Below are 12,085 nucleotides of genomic sequence, written 5' to 3'. Positions count from 1 at the left end.
CTGCGAAGTATCGTGTATTAGTATGTTGGCAGTTGGAAGGAGAAAAATTGCTTCTTTGCTGATTTTAGAAAGTTCTGTTTGTATTTCTGAAAGTAAGACAAGAAACAAAAAGAATAGAAGAAATTTAAGGGAAATAAGGTAATGTATGTGAAGGTGCCTTGTAAACTGCTAAATTACATTACAGCTCTTAGTTACAGTTATTGCAAGGGTTGAACTTAAAGTGAGAAAATAAGTTCCACAAAGATGCTATAAAGAAAAATGGGAAAAAGAGAAAAGAACTTGGATAGGAAGTTGTTAAGAGAAAACAAAATGGGAAAATGATAATGGGGAATTTTTACATTCTAGTATTTTTTTTTTACTCTGAAAATTCAGTAGTAGTTGTTCTTCCTGTATGAGCAGTGAAGTTAAAAATATTTATTAGCCAAAAATAAAGTTCTATGGAAATAATTTGGAAAAAGAATCTTATCTGAGGTTGTGAGAGTTGGATAGAAACTACTAGGCACAAGACCTTATCAGGTCTAAATAAAGATCTGTGTGTTGTAGGGGGTTATGTACTTAATTTAAGTTGTAATTCACATCTGTAGATCTCTTCTGAGCCTTTCCTTTCATTCTCATTCATACCTTTGCAAGGCAGATATCCTTAGCCCATTTTACAGATGAGGTTTAGAAGGCTAATTGATTTGCCCATAGCCACTTAATGTATGCAGTGGTAAAGGCCTACCCCTTCTTCAGATTCTGAGTTTGTTCCCACATTTCTAGATTCTTCACATCAGGGCAACTGGTTTTGTTGTGTTTCTGGAGATTCTGCTTATTGAATTTCTCCAAAGGAGGTGCTTGTTAAATAACAGTGGTCACTTAGAAATAACACACTCCGGGCAGGTTTTAGGCTGGGCTAAATGACTTCAAATGAGTTCTGCTTAAGGAACACTGTTTGAATTCCCTAAGAACCAAGAAATAAACAAAAAAGGCATCACAACAGCCCAAGTATGTGTTCAGAGGCCGTGCCCTGTGCCCTTCAGATCTTATCTGGAGCTTGGTATTTTAAGTTTTGTTCTCTTGTACTTCATTATTTTATTTGAATTCCAAAATCGTAGCTGACTTGAAGAAGGGAAAGGTTGGTACTATAACAGAAATGAGATGCAACTCTTTAGGGCAAAGGAGAGGAGATAGCCAGACTACGAAAGGCAGACAAATATCCCCAAAGCCTAGCAGCCATCTGCCTTTGAGTAGAGGAATAAACAGCCCTCTGTTGCCTCAGAAGCTTCTGAGAACAGCTGTCTTGCCACTGGCCTTTAATGGGCAGGTTAAACCCAGTTACCAGCAGGATACACACAAAGCCAACCTTACACCCTCTCCCTCTATTCGCCATCAGTTTATCTCCAACTCAGACCTTGACTCTAATCAGCCATAGCTCTTGACTTCAGACCTGGCTCTGTAACTTGGATTTCCCCTTGAGCTCTCCAGAGTGTATTTATATCTGTGCTTTGCCTGTTGTGAGAATTTCAGCAGTCTCTTTCTTTTGATTCTCATTGCACCCTGTGCTTTAGTAGTAACTCCCTATCCAGCTCTCTTTGTGGTGGTAGAAACCCAGCTCCTGGCCAATAACTGCTGCCACTCCTTTTCCTTGGAGTTAGTAGTCTCATGTTCCAGCAGAGCAGGTAATTTATAGTCATGTTGATGGTCCTGTGTCACCAAAGATTAATCATATTCTGGATTCTCTGAAGAAGGCATTACCTTTTAGAAAAAAAAAATTAATCCACTATGGTTGAAATTAAACCCATTTTGATACCTAGATGGGTAATCCTTCAACTGTTTTGAAAATCGTGATCATTTTCAGTGTCTTATTCTTTGAGATTTTTTTTTTTAATTTTTAATTTTTTTTTTTTTTTTGAGACAGAGTCTCGCTCTGTCACCCAGGCTGGATTGCAGTGGCATGATCTCTGCTCACTGCGACCTCTGCCTCCCGGGTTCAAGTGATTCTCCTGCCTCAGCCTCACAAGTAGGAGAGATTACAGGCACCTGCCACCATGCCCGGCTAATTTTTGTATTTTTGGTAGAGATGGGGTTTCGCCATGTTGGCCAGGCTGGTCTCGAGCTCCTGACCTCAGGTGATCTGCCTGCCTTGGCCTCCCAAAGTGCTAGGATTATAGGTGTGAGCCACTGTGCCCGGCCTATTCCTGGAGATTTTAAAAAGCAGAAATTATATTGTACTGTAACTGCAGAATGATGCAGAGAATTATAATTATTGAATTATAGAATATATTATTTTGGAAGAGCATAAGCAACCTTTTAGATAGCTTGTGTCACCTTTCTATTAATAAATGTTGCTTTAAGCAAAGCCATTTAAAAATTTTTTGTGTACAAATTTATCTTTGAGGTCAACAGCAGGAAATGCTTAAGCAGAGCTATTATATATCTTAAAAAAGTGAAATGAGCATAGGAGAACTAGTGGCCCTGTTGACATGAAATGTTTACTTTGGAGAGAATTCTTGGCATTTTTGTCCCACATCAGCATAATAAGAACTTGTAGGAGAGGAGGGAAGCATTAATGTATTTGTTGAGGATTAATGACCTTGTAGAGCATTTGTGGTAGTGAATATATTATGGCTAGTACCGTAAATGTAGTAATTAAAAAGCTGCACACTAAACACTTTGTAGACTGGCAAATATATTCCCTTCCTTTCCTTGATGGCTTGCATTCAAGTGAGTAGCGTATATTTATCTTGCTCTTAGTGTTCTTAAGAGGAGAAAGAAGTCTCAAAGATTGGTTTCCTTCCCAAGATATTGCTAGTCAGATGGACACAATCAGATTTGATGTTTTCAGGATCAAGTTATTTTTTAACAGTTCAGAAAAATGTCACATGGTACATACTAATAAAAAAACTGTTCCTCACCTTTGGAAGCTTTATTATTAAAGTTACTTTTAAACGAATATTACCTTGTGTTGCTGCGTAATATAAAATGTGTTCAGGCCAGGCATGGTGGCTCACGCCTGTAGTCCCAGCACTTTGGGAGGCCAAGGCAGGTGGATCGCTTGAGGTCAGGAGCTCAAGACCAACCTGGTCAATGTGGTAAAATCCTGTCTCTACTAAAAATACAAAAATTAGTCAGGTGTGTTGGTGCACACCTATAATCCCAGCTACTTGCGTGTCTGAGATATAAGAATCACTTGAACCCGGGAGGTGGAGGTTGGAGTGAGCTGAGATCACACCACTGCACTCCAGCCTGGGGGACAGGAGTGAAAGAAACCCTGTCTTAAATAAATAAATAAATAAGTAAAATAAAATAAAATGTGTTCAGTATGATCATGATACCTCAGGGCTTCTTTTATTATAAAAGAAGTAAAATCATGAGTAATAGAAATGTATATTAGGACTAAAACAGACCTGCAACCAAGGTGAATTTTTAAAATTTTCAAGGAAGCGAGACTTGGTTATCTCATGACTATTTATCTTATTGCTCCAGCGGGTTAAACCTAAGCAGGTTGTGTGAATGAGCATCTGGGAGGAGAGGCACCATGCTGTGAGAGTAATGATGCCCCGTCCTTCACAGGGGAGGATGACAAAGAAGGCAGACAGATGTAAAGTCTGCAATTTCTATTGCTTTGTGTCCTCAAAATGTTCATACTCATTTATTTTCCCATTTAAGAGGCATCTTGTTTTTCATACTTTCTGAATCCTCCCACTTAACATGCAGTATTTACTTACAAGTTCTTATTTATGAGTTCGTAAAGATTTTCTTCTGTGAAAAGTATGTGCAGCTGAATGTGATTTGCAGCTTTGCTTTGAGTCAGTTAGGGTAGGAAAAGAAGAAATAGAAAGACTATTTCTGTTCTCACCATTTAATTGGCCTCCTTACCTCCTAGTTGTTGTGAAAGCTCTTCACTAATGTATTGGTTTATTGATTTATTTCACATTTATTGACTGCTTACTACATCCTATGCCCTGAGGATACAGAGATGGTCCAGTTAGTAGGCATCTGATGCCTTTGAAACCACCTCTGTCCTGACTGACTTCAGTGCAGATAGCATTGGTTCTAAAATCCTTTCAAGTTCCAGAAATGGCCTGGATCTTGTTCCTGTTAACAGAATAGACAAACTGCAGAGCAGGCTTTGAATTTTTGAGATCACAAAGGCTATCTGGGGAACCTAAAAGCTGCTTTTCCAGGTGTTTTCCATTGCATCGGGTTTCTAATGAATCTTGCTCCTTTGGCATTACTGGGATACTTTCCAAGTATAAAGTCACTCCACTCCATTTCTGAATTGGCTAAAATCCTAGATGGAAAAGCATTCAGGAGATCACAGTGGGATGGCATAACTACTGTTTTAAGAGGCAGCTAGGAAGTCTCAGTGGCAGGTGCCACTGCGAACCCATTCTCCCCTCCTTCTTGCCTTTACTTTCAAATGTCTGCCTCTTTTTCATTTTCAGTAGTTTATCCATGGTAGGAAGGACCTTTGAATTGGAGCAATTCAAGAAGCTTTCTAAGATAGTGGGTAGGGCTGGGTGCGGTGGCTCATGCCTGTAATCCCAGCACTTTGGGAGGCCGAGATGGGCAGATCCCAAGGTCAAGAGATCGAGACCATCCTGGCCAACATGGTGAAACCCCATCTCTACTAAAAATACAAAAATTAGCTAGGTGTGGTGACACGTGCCTGTAATCCCAGCTTCTCGGGAGACTGAGGCAGCAGAATTGCTTGAACCAGAGAGTCGGAGGTTGCAGTGAGCTGAGATCAGGCCATTGCACTCCAGCCTGGCAACAGAGCGAGACTCCATCTTAAAAAAAAAAAAAAAAAAAAAAAAAAAAAAGATGGCGGGTCATAGTTTTGCTTAACAAAACTATATGTACACCTTTGGAAATGTTTTTTTTTTTTTTTTTTTTTGAGACGGAGTCTTGCTCTGCCACCCAGGCTGGAGTGCAGTGGCCGGATCTCAGCTCACTGCAAGCTCCGCCTCCTGGGTTTACGCCATTCTCCTGCCTCAGCCTCCCGAGTAGCTGGGACTACAGGCGCCCGCCTCGTCGCCCGGCTAGTTTTTTGTATTTTTAAGTAGAGACAGGGTTTCACCGTATTAGCCAGGATGGTCTCGATCTCCTGACCTCGTGATCCGCCCGTCTCGGCCTCCCAAAGTGCTGGGATTACAGGCTTGAGCCACCGCGCCCGGCCCACCTTTGGAAATGTTGACACCCAAAGCCCAAGATCATTTTAAGAAAAAACATCTTCCAGATCTTTTGCTTATATAGTATTTTTTTTTTTTTTGAGACGGAGTCTCCCTCTGTCGCCCAGGCTGGAGTGCAGTGGCCGAATCTCAGCTCACTGCAAGCTCCGCCTCCCGGGTTTACGCCATTCTCCTGCCTCAGCCTCCTGAGTAGCTGGGACTACAGGCGCCCGCCACCTCGCCCGGCTAGTTTTTTTTTTGTATTTTTTAGTAGGGAAGAGGTTTCACGGTGTTAGCCAGGAAGGTCTCGATCTCCTGACCTCGTGATCCGCCCGTCTCGGCCTTCCAAAGGGCTGGGATTACAGGCTTGAGCCACCGCGCCCGGCCTTATATAGTATTTTTTGATACTCTGAAGTTCTACTCTTAGGGGTAGAACTTATAAATGCTCTTTTCTATCTTGGTACAAACTGCCTTGTTTGTTTGTTTACCTTAAAACAGACTTAGACTACTTTAATTTTGGGGGATAGCTTGCCAGAAACCAAGAATTTAATGATCCATGTCCTCAGACCATTTACTTGTCACATCATTCTCAACAAAGAGACTTTGCCAACTATTTTCTGAAAACATTGATGCCATTTGGTCTATAGCCTCCAGATTCCCAATATTGTTCATTATGACCTTATTATAGCCAGATTTATCTTTCCAGTAGCCCCCCCTTACCCAGTTTCATTTCTGTGACTGCAGTTTACTGCAGTACAGTACACTAAGATAGCTATGAGAAATAGAGACTACATTCACCTGCTCTATTTTATTATTGGGTATCATTGTTAATCTCTTACTGTGCCTAATTTATAAATTAAACTTTATCACAGGTACATACATACGGGAAAAAACATAGTATAGCTAGATAGGGCTTGGTTCTATCCATGGTTTCAGGCATCCACTGGGGATCCTGGAATGCATCCCCCATGGATAAAGGGGAGCTACTGTACTTTCCTTCTAATATCAGAGGGTTGTGGACTCCCTTTCTTCTTCAAGGTCAGCCCCTTCATCTGTACTCCTGACCCTTTGGCCCACCTCTTTTGAGATCTCAGACCATCTTTACCTCTTCCCTCTTGGACTTTCAGCCCCTCCCTCTGAACTGAATCCTTCCTTCAGCCTGTAGCCATGTGCTATGAGCACTTAGTCTCTTCCAGCAGCCACGCATTCCTCTTCCTGGGCTCTTCTACTTGCTCTCTTGATTCTGTTATTTCTGCCTCCACCACTTCGCTAAAACAGCTCTCCCTCAAGGTGGACAGTGACTTCTTAAATGCCAAATCCAAAGGTGTATTTTTCATTTTTTATCTTTGTTCGTCTCTTTCTATCCCATGGTACCTCTCTGCTATTCTTCCTGGGTCTTCTTCAAAAGGTGGTTTTCCTCTGCACATTCTATTGTGTGTGTTCTCCAGGATTCTGCACTGATCATGTAATGTTCTCCTTCTGTCCATGTTCCTGCAGTGACGTCACTCACTGACACGATCTCTGCTCCCCACTATGTTGTAATCGCTTTTATGCCTTTGTGGTTTTCTCAGGCTGCTTCTCCAGGCTTTACGCTCAAGAATATCTCAGTATCCCCACCTGAATCGTCCATGCTTCAATTTCTCTCTCTTTTTTTTTTCTTTTTTTTTGAGATGGAGTTTCACTCTTGTTGCCCAGGCTGGAGTACAATGGCACAATCTCGGCTTACCACCACCTCTGCCTCCCGGGTTCAAGCGATTTTCCTGCCTCAGCCTCCTGAATAGGTGGGATTACAGGCATGTGCCACCATGCCCATGCCAGTTAATTTAGTATTTTTAGTAGAGACAAGGTTTCTCCATGTTGGTCAGGCTGGTCCCGAACTCCCGACCTCAGGTGATCCGCCTGCCTTGGCCTCCCAAAGTGTTGGGATTACAGGCGTGAGCCACTGACGCCTCAATTTCTAATGCCCCAAACTAAATTCCTTGTCCTTATTTCTTCTCCTATATTCTCTACCTTGGTTGTCACTACCATTCATCCACATGTAATACACCTAGAGTTCCACTTTGAGTTTCTGGATGGTTCCAAGTACTAATTCTTCTCTCCCCTTCTCTATCTACTTCTACTGCCCTAATCTCCACCCTTTGCTTCTCCCTGAATGATTGTAACAACCAAACAGGTCTCCCTGCCTCTACCCTGCCCCCTTCAAATCCACCCAGGGAATCATGCATCTGAAACCCAGATCTGACCCCTCAGTGGCTGTTTACACCCAGGATAAAGTCAGAGTTCTTTGAGATGTGTATATGGTTGCCATCTGGCTCCAGGCTTATTTTCTGGCCTCATTCTGCAGGCCTCACTCTAGAGAGTGGCCAGCAATTCTGGACTATACCGTGCGGTTTCTTACCTTTCCTTTTTCTATTGCCTTGTCTTGCATCCCTAGCGTGGCTAACTCCTACCCAGCCTTAGGACATGCTAGGCACCCCTTTTTCTTGGAAGCGCTCCCTGACCTGTCCATTTCTGGTCTAGACACACCCTTGCTTGATATGAAGCTCAATGATTTTGCTCATCCCATAACCCTATAGTGGCCAGTTTGTGTGCATCCTTTGGCTCCCCTAGACTTCACTTTCCTTAGAGACAGAGATGGTATCTTATTCATCTTTGTAGCTCCAGTGCTTAGCATGGTGCTGGGTGTATAGTAGGTGTTTTGCATATGTTTTTTAAATAAAAAATCAACAGTGACAGTAAATCGACTTCACGGCCACAAAAAAGGGCAAAAATAATTTCTGCATAGGAGTCACCCTTAGAAGGGAGCATGAAGGGGACTTCTGCAGTGTAGATAATGTTCTGGTTTTTGATCTGGTGTTTTCAGTTTAGGAAAATACGTTGAGCTGTCCATTGTGGTGTGTACATTTTCTATATGTTATACGTCACTGAAAATTTTTTTTTTTCCCAATCGGCGTGACATCTAACTTCCCCAATACAGAAAAACAATTTTCTTCCTTTCAAGCTTTTAAAGTTTTACAGGATATTAGTTCAGATGTCACAGCAAAGAGCCAGGCAGTGCTATTCCTTGATGTTAAGGAAGAATGGAAAAGCATCAGGGAAATGCAGGTGGGATTGCCTGGACTTTTGATGGGGGCCAGTGAGGGCCAGCCCTGGTCGCTGGAAGCGACCTGTGCCTCTGTCACACTTATTGCAGGGCCCACACGCTAATCATCAGCAAGCCCTGGGCCTGCCTGCAGTGACAGGGAGACTTCATCTTGCATGCGACTATGAATAATTCATAAACATGGTTATCTGGAAATTTGTGGTCATCATTAGCATTTTAATGAAAAAAAAATGCTGTCATTATCCTAAGTCTCTGTTTTGTTTCTACCTTTTTTTTTTTTTGTCTCCCCCCACCACAGCTAACCATTTCAGTCTTTCCTGAGGACTTGGGAACTGCTGAGGCCCCTGCCAATGTGTTGACTGTCACTATGGGCAGACGGTACCCGGAGGCTCACTGTCGTCCAGGCAGCTCATGTATGTATGGGATCAGTCTCTCTCTTGCTTTTTTCCCTTTAATTTTCATTGTAGAATATCACAGAGTCCTGAATTGGTAAAAGCTTTAAAGGTTTAAATAAGGATGTTTAGCAATACAAGAGAATGTATTGCTCTAGGGTAATTTTGAATGTTGCATGGTAAGAAATGTTATCTAAATTAGGATTTTTGTAATCAAGTGGCCCTATAAGACCAGAAGTGTATATCAACAATCTCCTTTTTCTGTTTCAGTGCATCCATTCTTTTTTTCCTTTTTCTTTTCTTTTTTGAGCCTGGGTCTTGCTCTGTTGCCCAGGCTGGGTTCCAGTGGCATGAACACAGCTCACTGTAGCTTCAAACTTCTGGTTCAAGTGATCCTCCCACCTTAGTCTACTGTGTAATTGGGACTACAGATGTGTGCCACCATGCCTGGCTAATTTTGTTTATTTTTTGTAGAGATGGGGTCTCGCTATGTTGCCCAGGCTGGTCTTGACCTCCTAGGCTCAAGAGATCCACCCACCTTAGCCTCCCAAAGTTTCTGGATTACAAGCATGAGCCACCATGCCTGGCCTAATTTATCTATTCTTCTATAGGCTTTTATTTTTTTAAGCTTTCCTTTTTCATCACAATATATAACATTTGAAACAATAATAATGCCATAAATTAAAAACATTTCGCAGTGATTGTTTGAATTCCTTTATAATCACAAAATTCATGGACCCAGAAGAGAGGTCCCCTGGGTATGTATCTGTTTAATATGTATTAGGGAGGGAGTTCCTGGCTTTTATTTCTTAGTCTTCTCCAAAGGAGGAAACTCTTTCAGTTCCCCCAGGGATGATCTTCAATGTCTCACAACACTGACATATTCCCAGCAGTCTTTTGGGAACTGCTGTAGTTGTAGCCTTTTCCTGTTTGTCGTTACCCCTGATTAACCTAGGAGAAAAATGATTCTTCCCTTTAATTATCTATCTTTATTTCTATGAACAGCAATGTGTCTCAGACTTACTTCTTGCTCCCTGCAGTCTTTTGGCCTTGGACCAGTTGTATAGATATTTATTTGTTTTTGTTGCTTTCCTTTGGAACCTGTGGAATTTTGGCTCCAAGTCAGGGGAAATTTGGGGTAATTCCCCATAGTGCTTTTGCTCCCATATCCTTTCTGTAGTTATGCTTATTCGTATTCACTTTTAAGTGCCATTACCTTGTGCAGCTCAGTTTTTTTATTTATAGAAAAGTTATGGCTGGGCTCATGCCTATAATCCCAGCACTTTGGGAGGCTGAGGTGGGTGGATCACTTGAGCCCAGGAGTTTAAGACCAGCCTGGGCTTCATGACGAAACCCTGTCTCTACAAAAAATACAAAAATTAGCCAGGCATGGTGGCATGCGCCTGTAGTCCCATGCTGAGATGGGAGGATTGCTTGAACCCAGGAGGTACAGGTTGCAGTGAGCTGAGATTATACCACTGCATTCCAGCGTGGGAGACAGAGCAAGACTCTGTCTCAAAAAAAGAAAAAAGAAAGCAAAGAAAAGTTAGAACCACCCTCAAGTCCTCACCCAGACAACTGCTTGTAAAGTAAGTCATATGGTTAAAAGCAGTGGCATTTTATAGCAGTAGGGAGGGATTGCTGATAATAGAATAGGGATTCGGATCAACAACCAGCATTAAAGCCAGCAGTGTTGGGGTAAACAGCTTTTCACATATTTTCAGATATTGTTGGTATCTCCAAGGGTGTTACAGTTTTACTCTGAAATTAGCAATTTTCATAGTGAGCATCATCAGAATAAAGTTTATACCTGTACCCTGTATAACAGGGATCTGCAAACTGTAGCCAATAGGTCAGATCCAGCCTATGCTTATTTTTATAGGAGCTGAGGGTGGTTTTTATATTTTTAAATGGTTACATTTTAAATGGTTATATAAGCACCTACATAATTTCTTTTTTGTCTCTTGGCCCTCAAAGCCTAAAATATCTGTGATCCTGTTAAGAAAAAATTTGCCTACCCCTGTGTAGAAGAAAGTTGGAGGACATGTACTGCCATTGATCCAAGTGAAATTGTTAGTACTTGAGCATTTTTGACATACAAAAAGGTTAATTTCATATGGTTCAAGCTAATATATTTTGAGGACATTGTTCCTTCACAGTGGTTAAAATGCTAACATTTGGGCTCTTGAAGTGGAAGAAGTAAATTTACCTGAAAAATTCACGTATGTGTTCTTGCTCCTTTTTCCACCTCAGAGAATGACACATTGGCCATCAGCTGAGTTCCTTTCTAGAGATTACTAAAGGGCCCTGAGCTGCACAGGTGTGTGCTGTCCAGTAATTGCAAGGAAGCTCTTTATTTTCATTTGACTTATTTCTTACTAAGAGCTCTTTATAAGAAAACTATCTTCTTACTGGGTGCCAGAAACGTGCTGCGTGTGCTCAGCATAGCGATTGCTGCCCTGAGGCCTCTACTGAGCTTGTCACTTTGTGCCTTTTTTCTGGTGAGGGGAGAGAGAGTGGCTGCTTTTCCAGGGAGCACATAACTGCATAACACGTTGCCTGAAACGCCCTTCCCTGGAATTAGAGTGTGGTTTGTACCTTCTCATGGTTTCCATCTCTGATTTCTTTTCCCGTTGTTGTTGATCCCTCGGTCCAGGCATGAACCCTGTTACGTATTTTACTTGATTTGTTCTCCATTCCTCCCTTCTACGTGCTCATTTGTAGCTTGCTTCTCCTGATCATTAAATAAGATTTGGCTGGCTGCTGTAACCCCAGCACTTCAGGAGGCTGAGGTGGGTGGAGGCCAGGAATTTGAAACCAGCCTGGCCAACATGGTAAAGTGTCATTTCTACTAAAAAAAAAAAATTACAAAAATTAGCTGGGTGTGGTTGTGGGCGCCTGTAATCCCAGCTACAAGAGAGGCTGAAGCAGGAGAATCGCCTGAACCTGGGAGGCGGAGGTTGCAGTGAGCCAAGATTGCAGCATTGCACTCCAGCCTGGACGACAAGAGCAAAACTCAAAATAATAAATAAATAAATAAATGAATAAGATTTGCTTGTTGAAACCTCAAGCTAACGTTCTGTGGAGGCTACACATAGCAGAAATAAATGTTAATGTTGGCAGCCGTCGCTGCCCTCACGTAAGGCAGGAAAGCCAATTTGACCTGGGGCCTCCTCACCAGCCTGTGTCTGAACAGTGCCACGCTGTTCCCTGGAGAAAGGAAACGATTTCAGTAAAAAAACAACAGCAACATGCCATAGAGTTAATAATTTTATCATCAGATGTGGTCGGAATCATCAGTCAAGGGTCAGCAGTGCATACTGCTGTGCCCTACATTGGTTTTGAGGCTCATCTGTCAGACTGGAATTTTAATTTTCTTTCCTTCTGTTTCGAGATTAGTCTGCCTTTCCAGGCTATCTCCTTTCAGGACAGGGTGC

The 12,085-nt window shown here is 42.1% G+C and overlaps 1 protein-coding gene across 3 annotated transcripts in view; it reads left to right on the top strand.

Annotated features, from left to right (window-relative positions):
• Positions 1–12,085, top strand: part of APBB2 (amyloid beta precursor protein binding family B member 2) — a 423,550-nt gene that overhangs the window by 158,630 nt on the left and 252,835 nt on the right. For all 3 annotated transcript variants that reach the window (XM_033214066.1, XM_033214067.1, XM_033214069.1), the window contains one exon: positions 8,555–8,669. The gene's annotated coding sequence lies outside the window, so the exon portion shown is untranslated. The remainder of the gene's footprint in view (positions 1–8,554; positions 8,670–12,085) is intronic.

Source organism: Trachypithecus francoisi, unplaced genomic scaffold, assembly GCF_009764315.1.
Source record: "Trachypithecus francoisi isolate TF-2019V2 unplaced genomic scaffold, Tfra_2.0 Lachesis_group1, whole genome shotgun sequence".
NCBI lineage: Eukaryota > Metazoa > Chordata > Mammalia > Primates > Cercopithecidae > Trachypithecus > Trachypithecus francoisi.
This window is presented reverse-complemented; position numbering and strand designations above follow the sequence as displayed.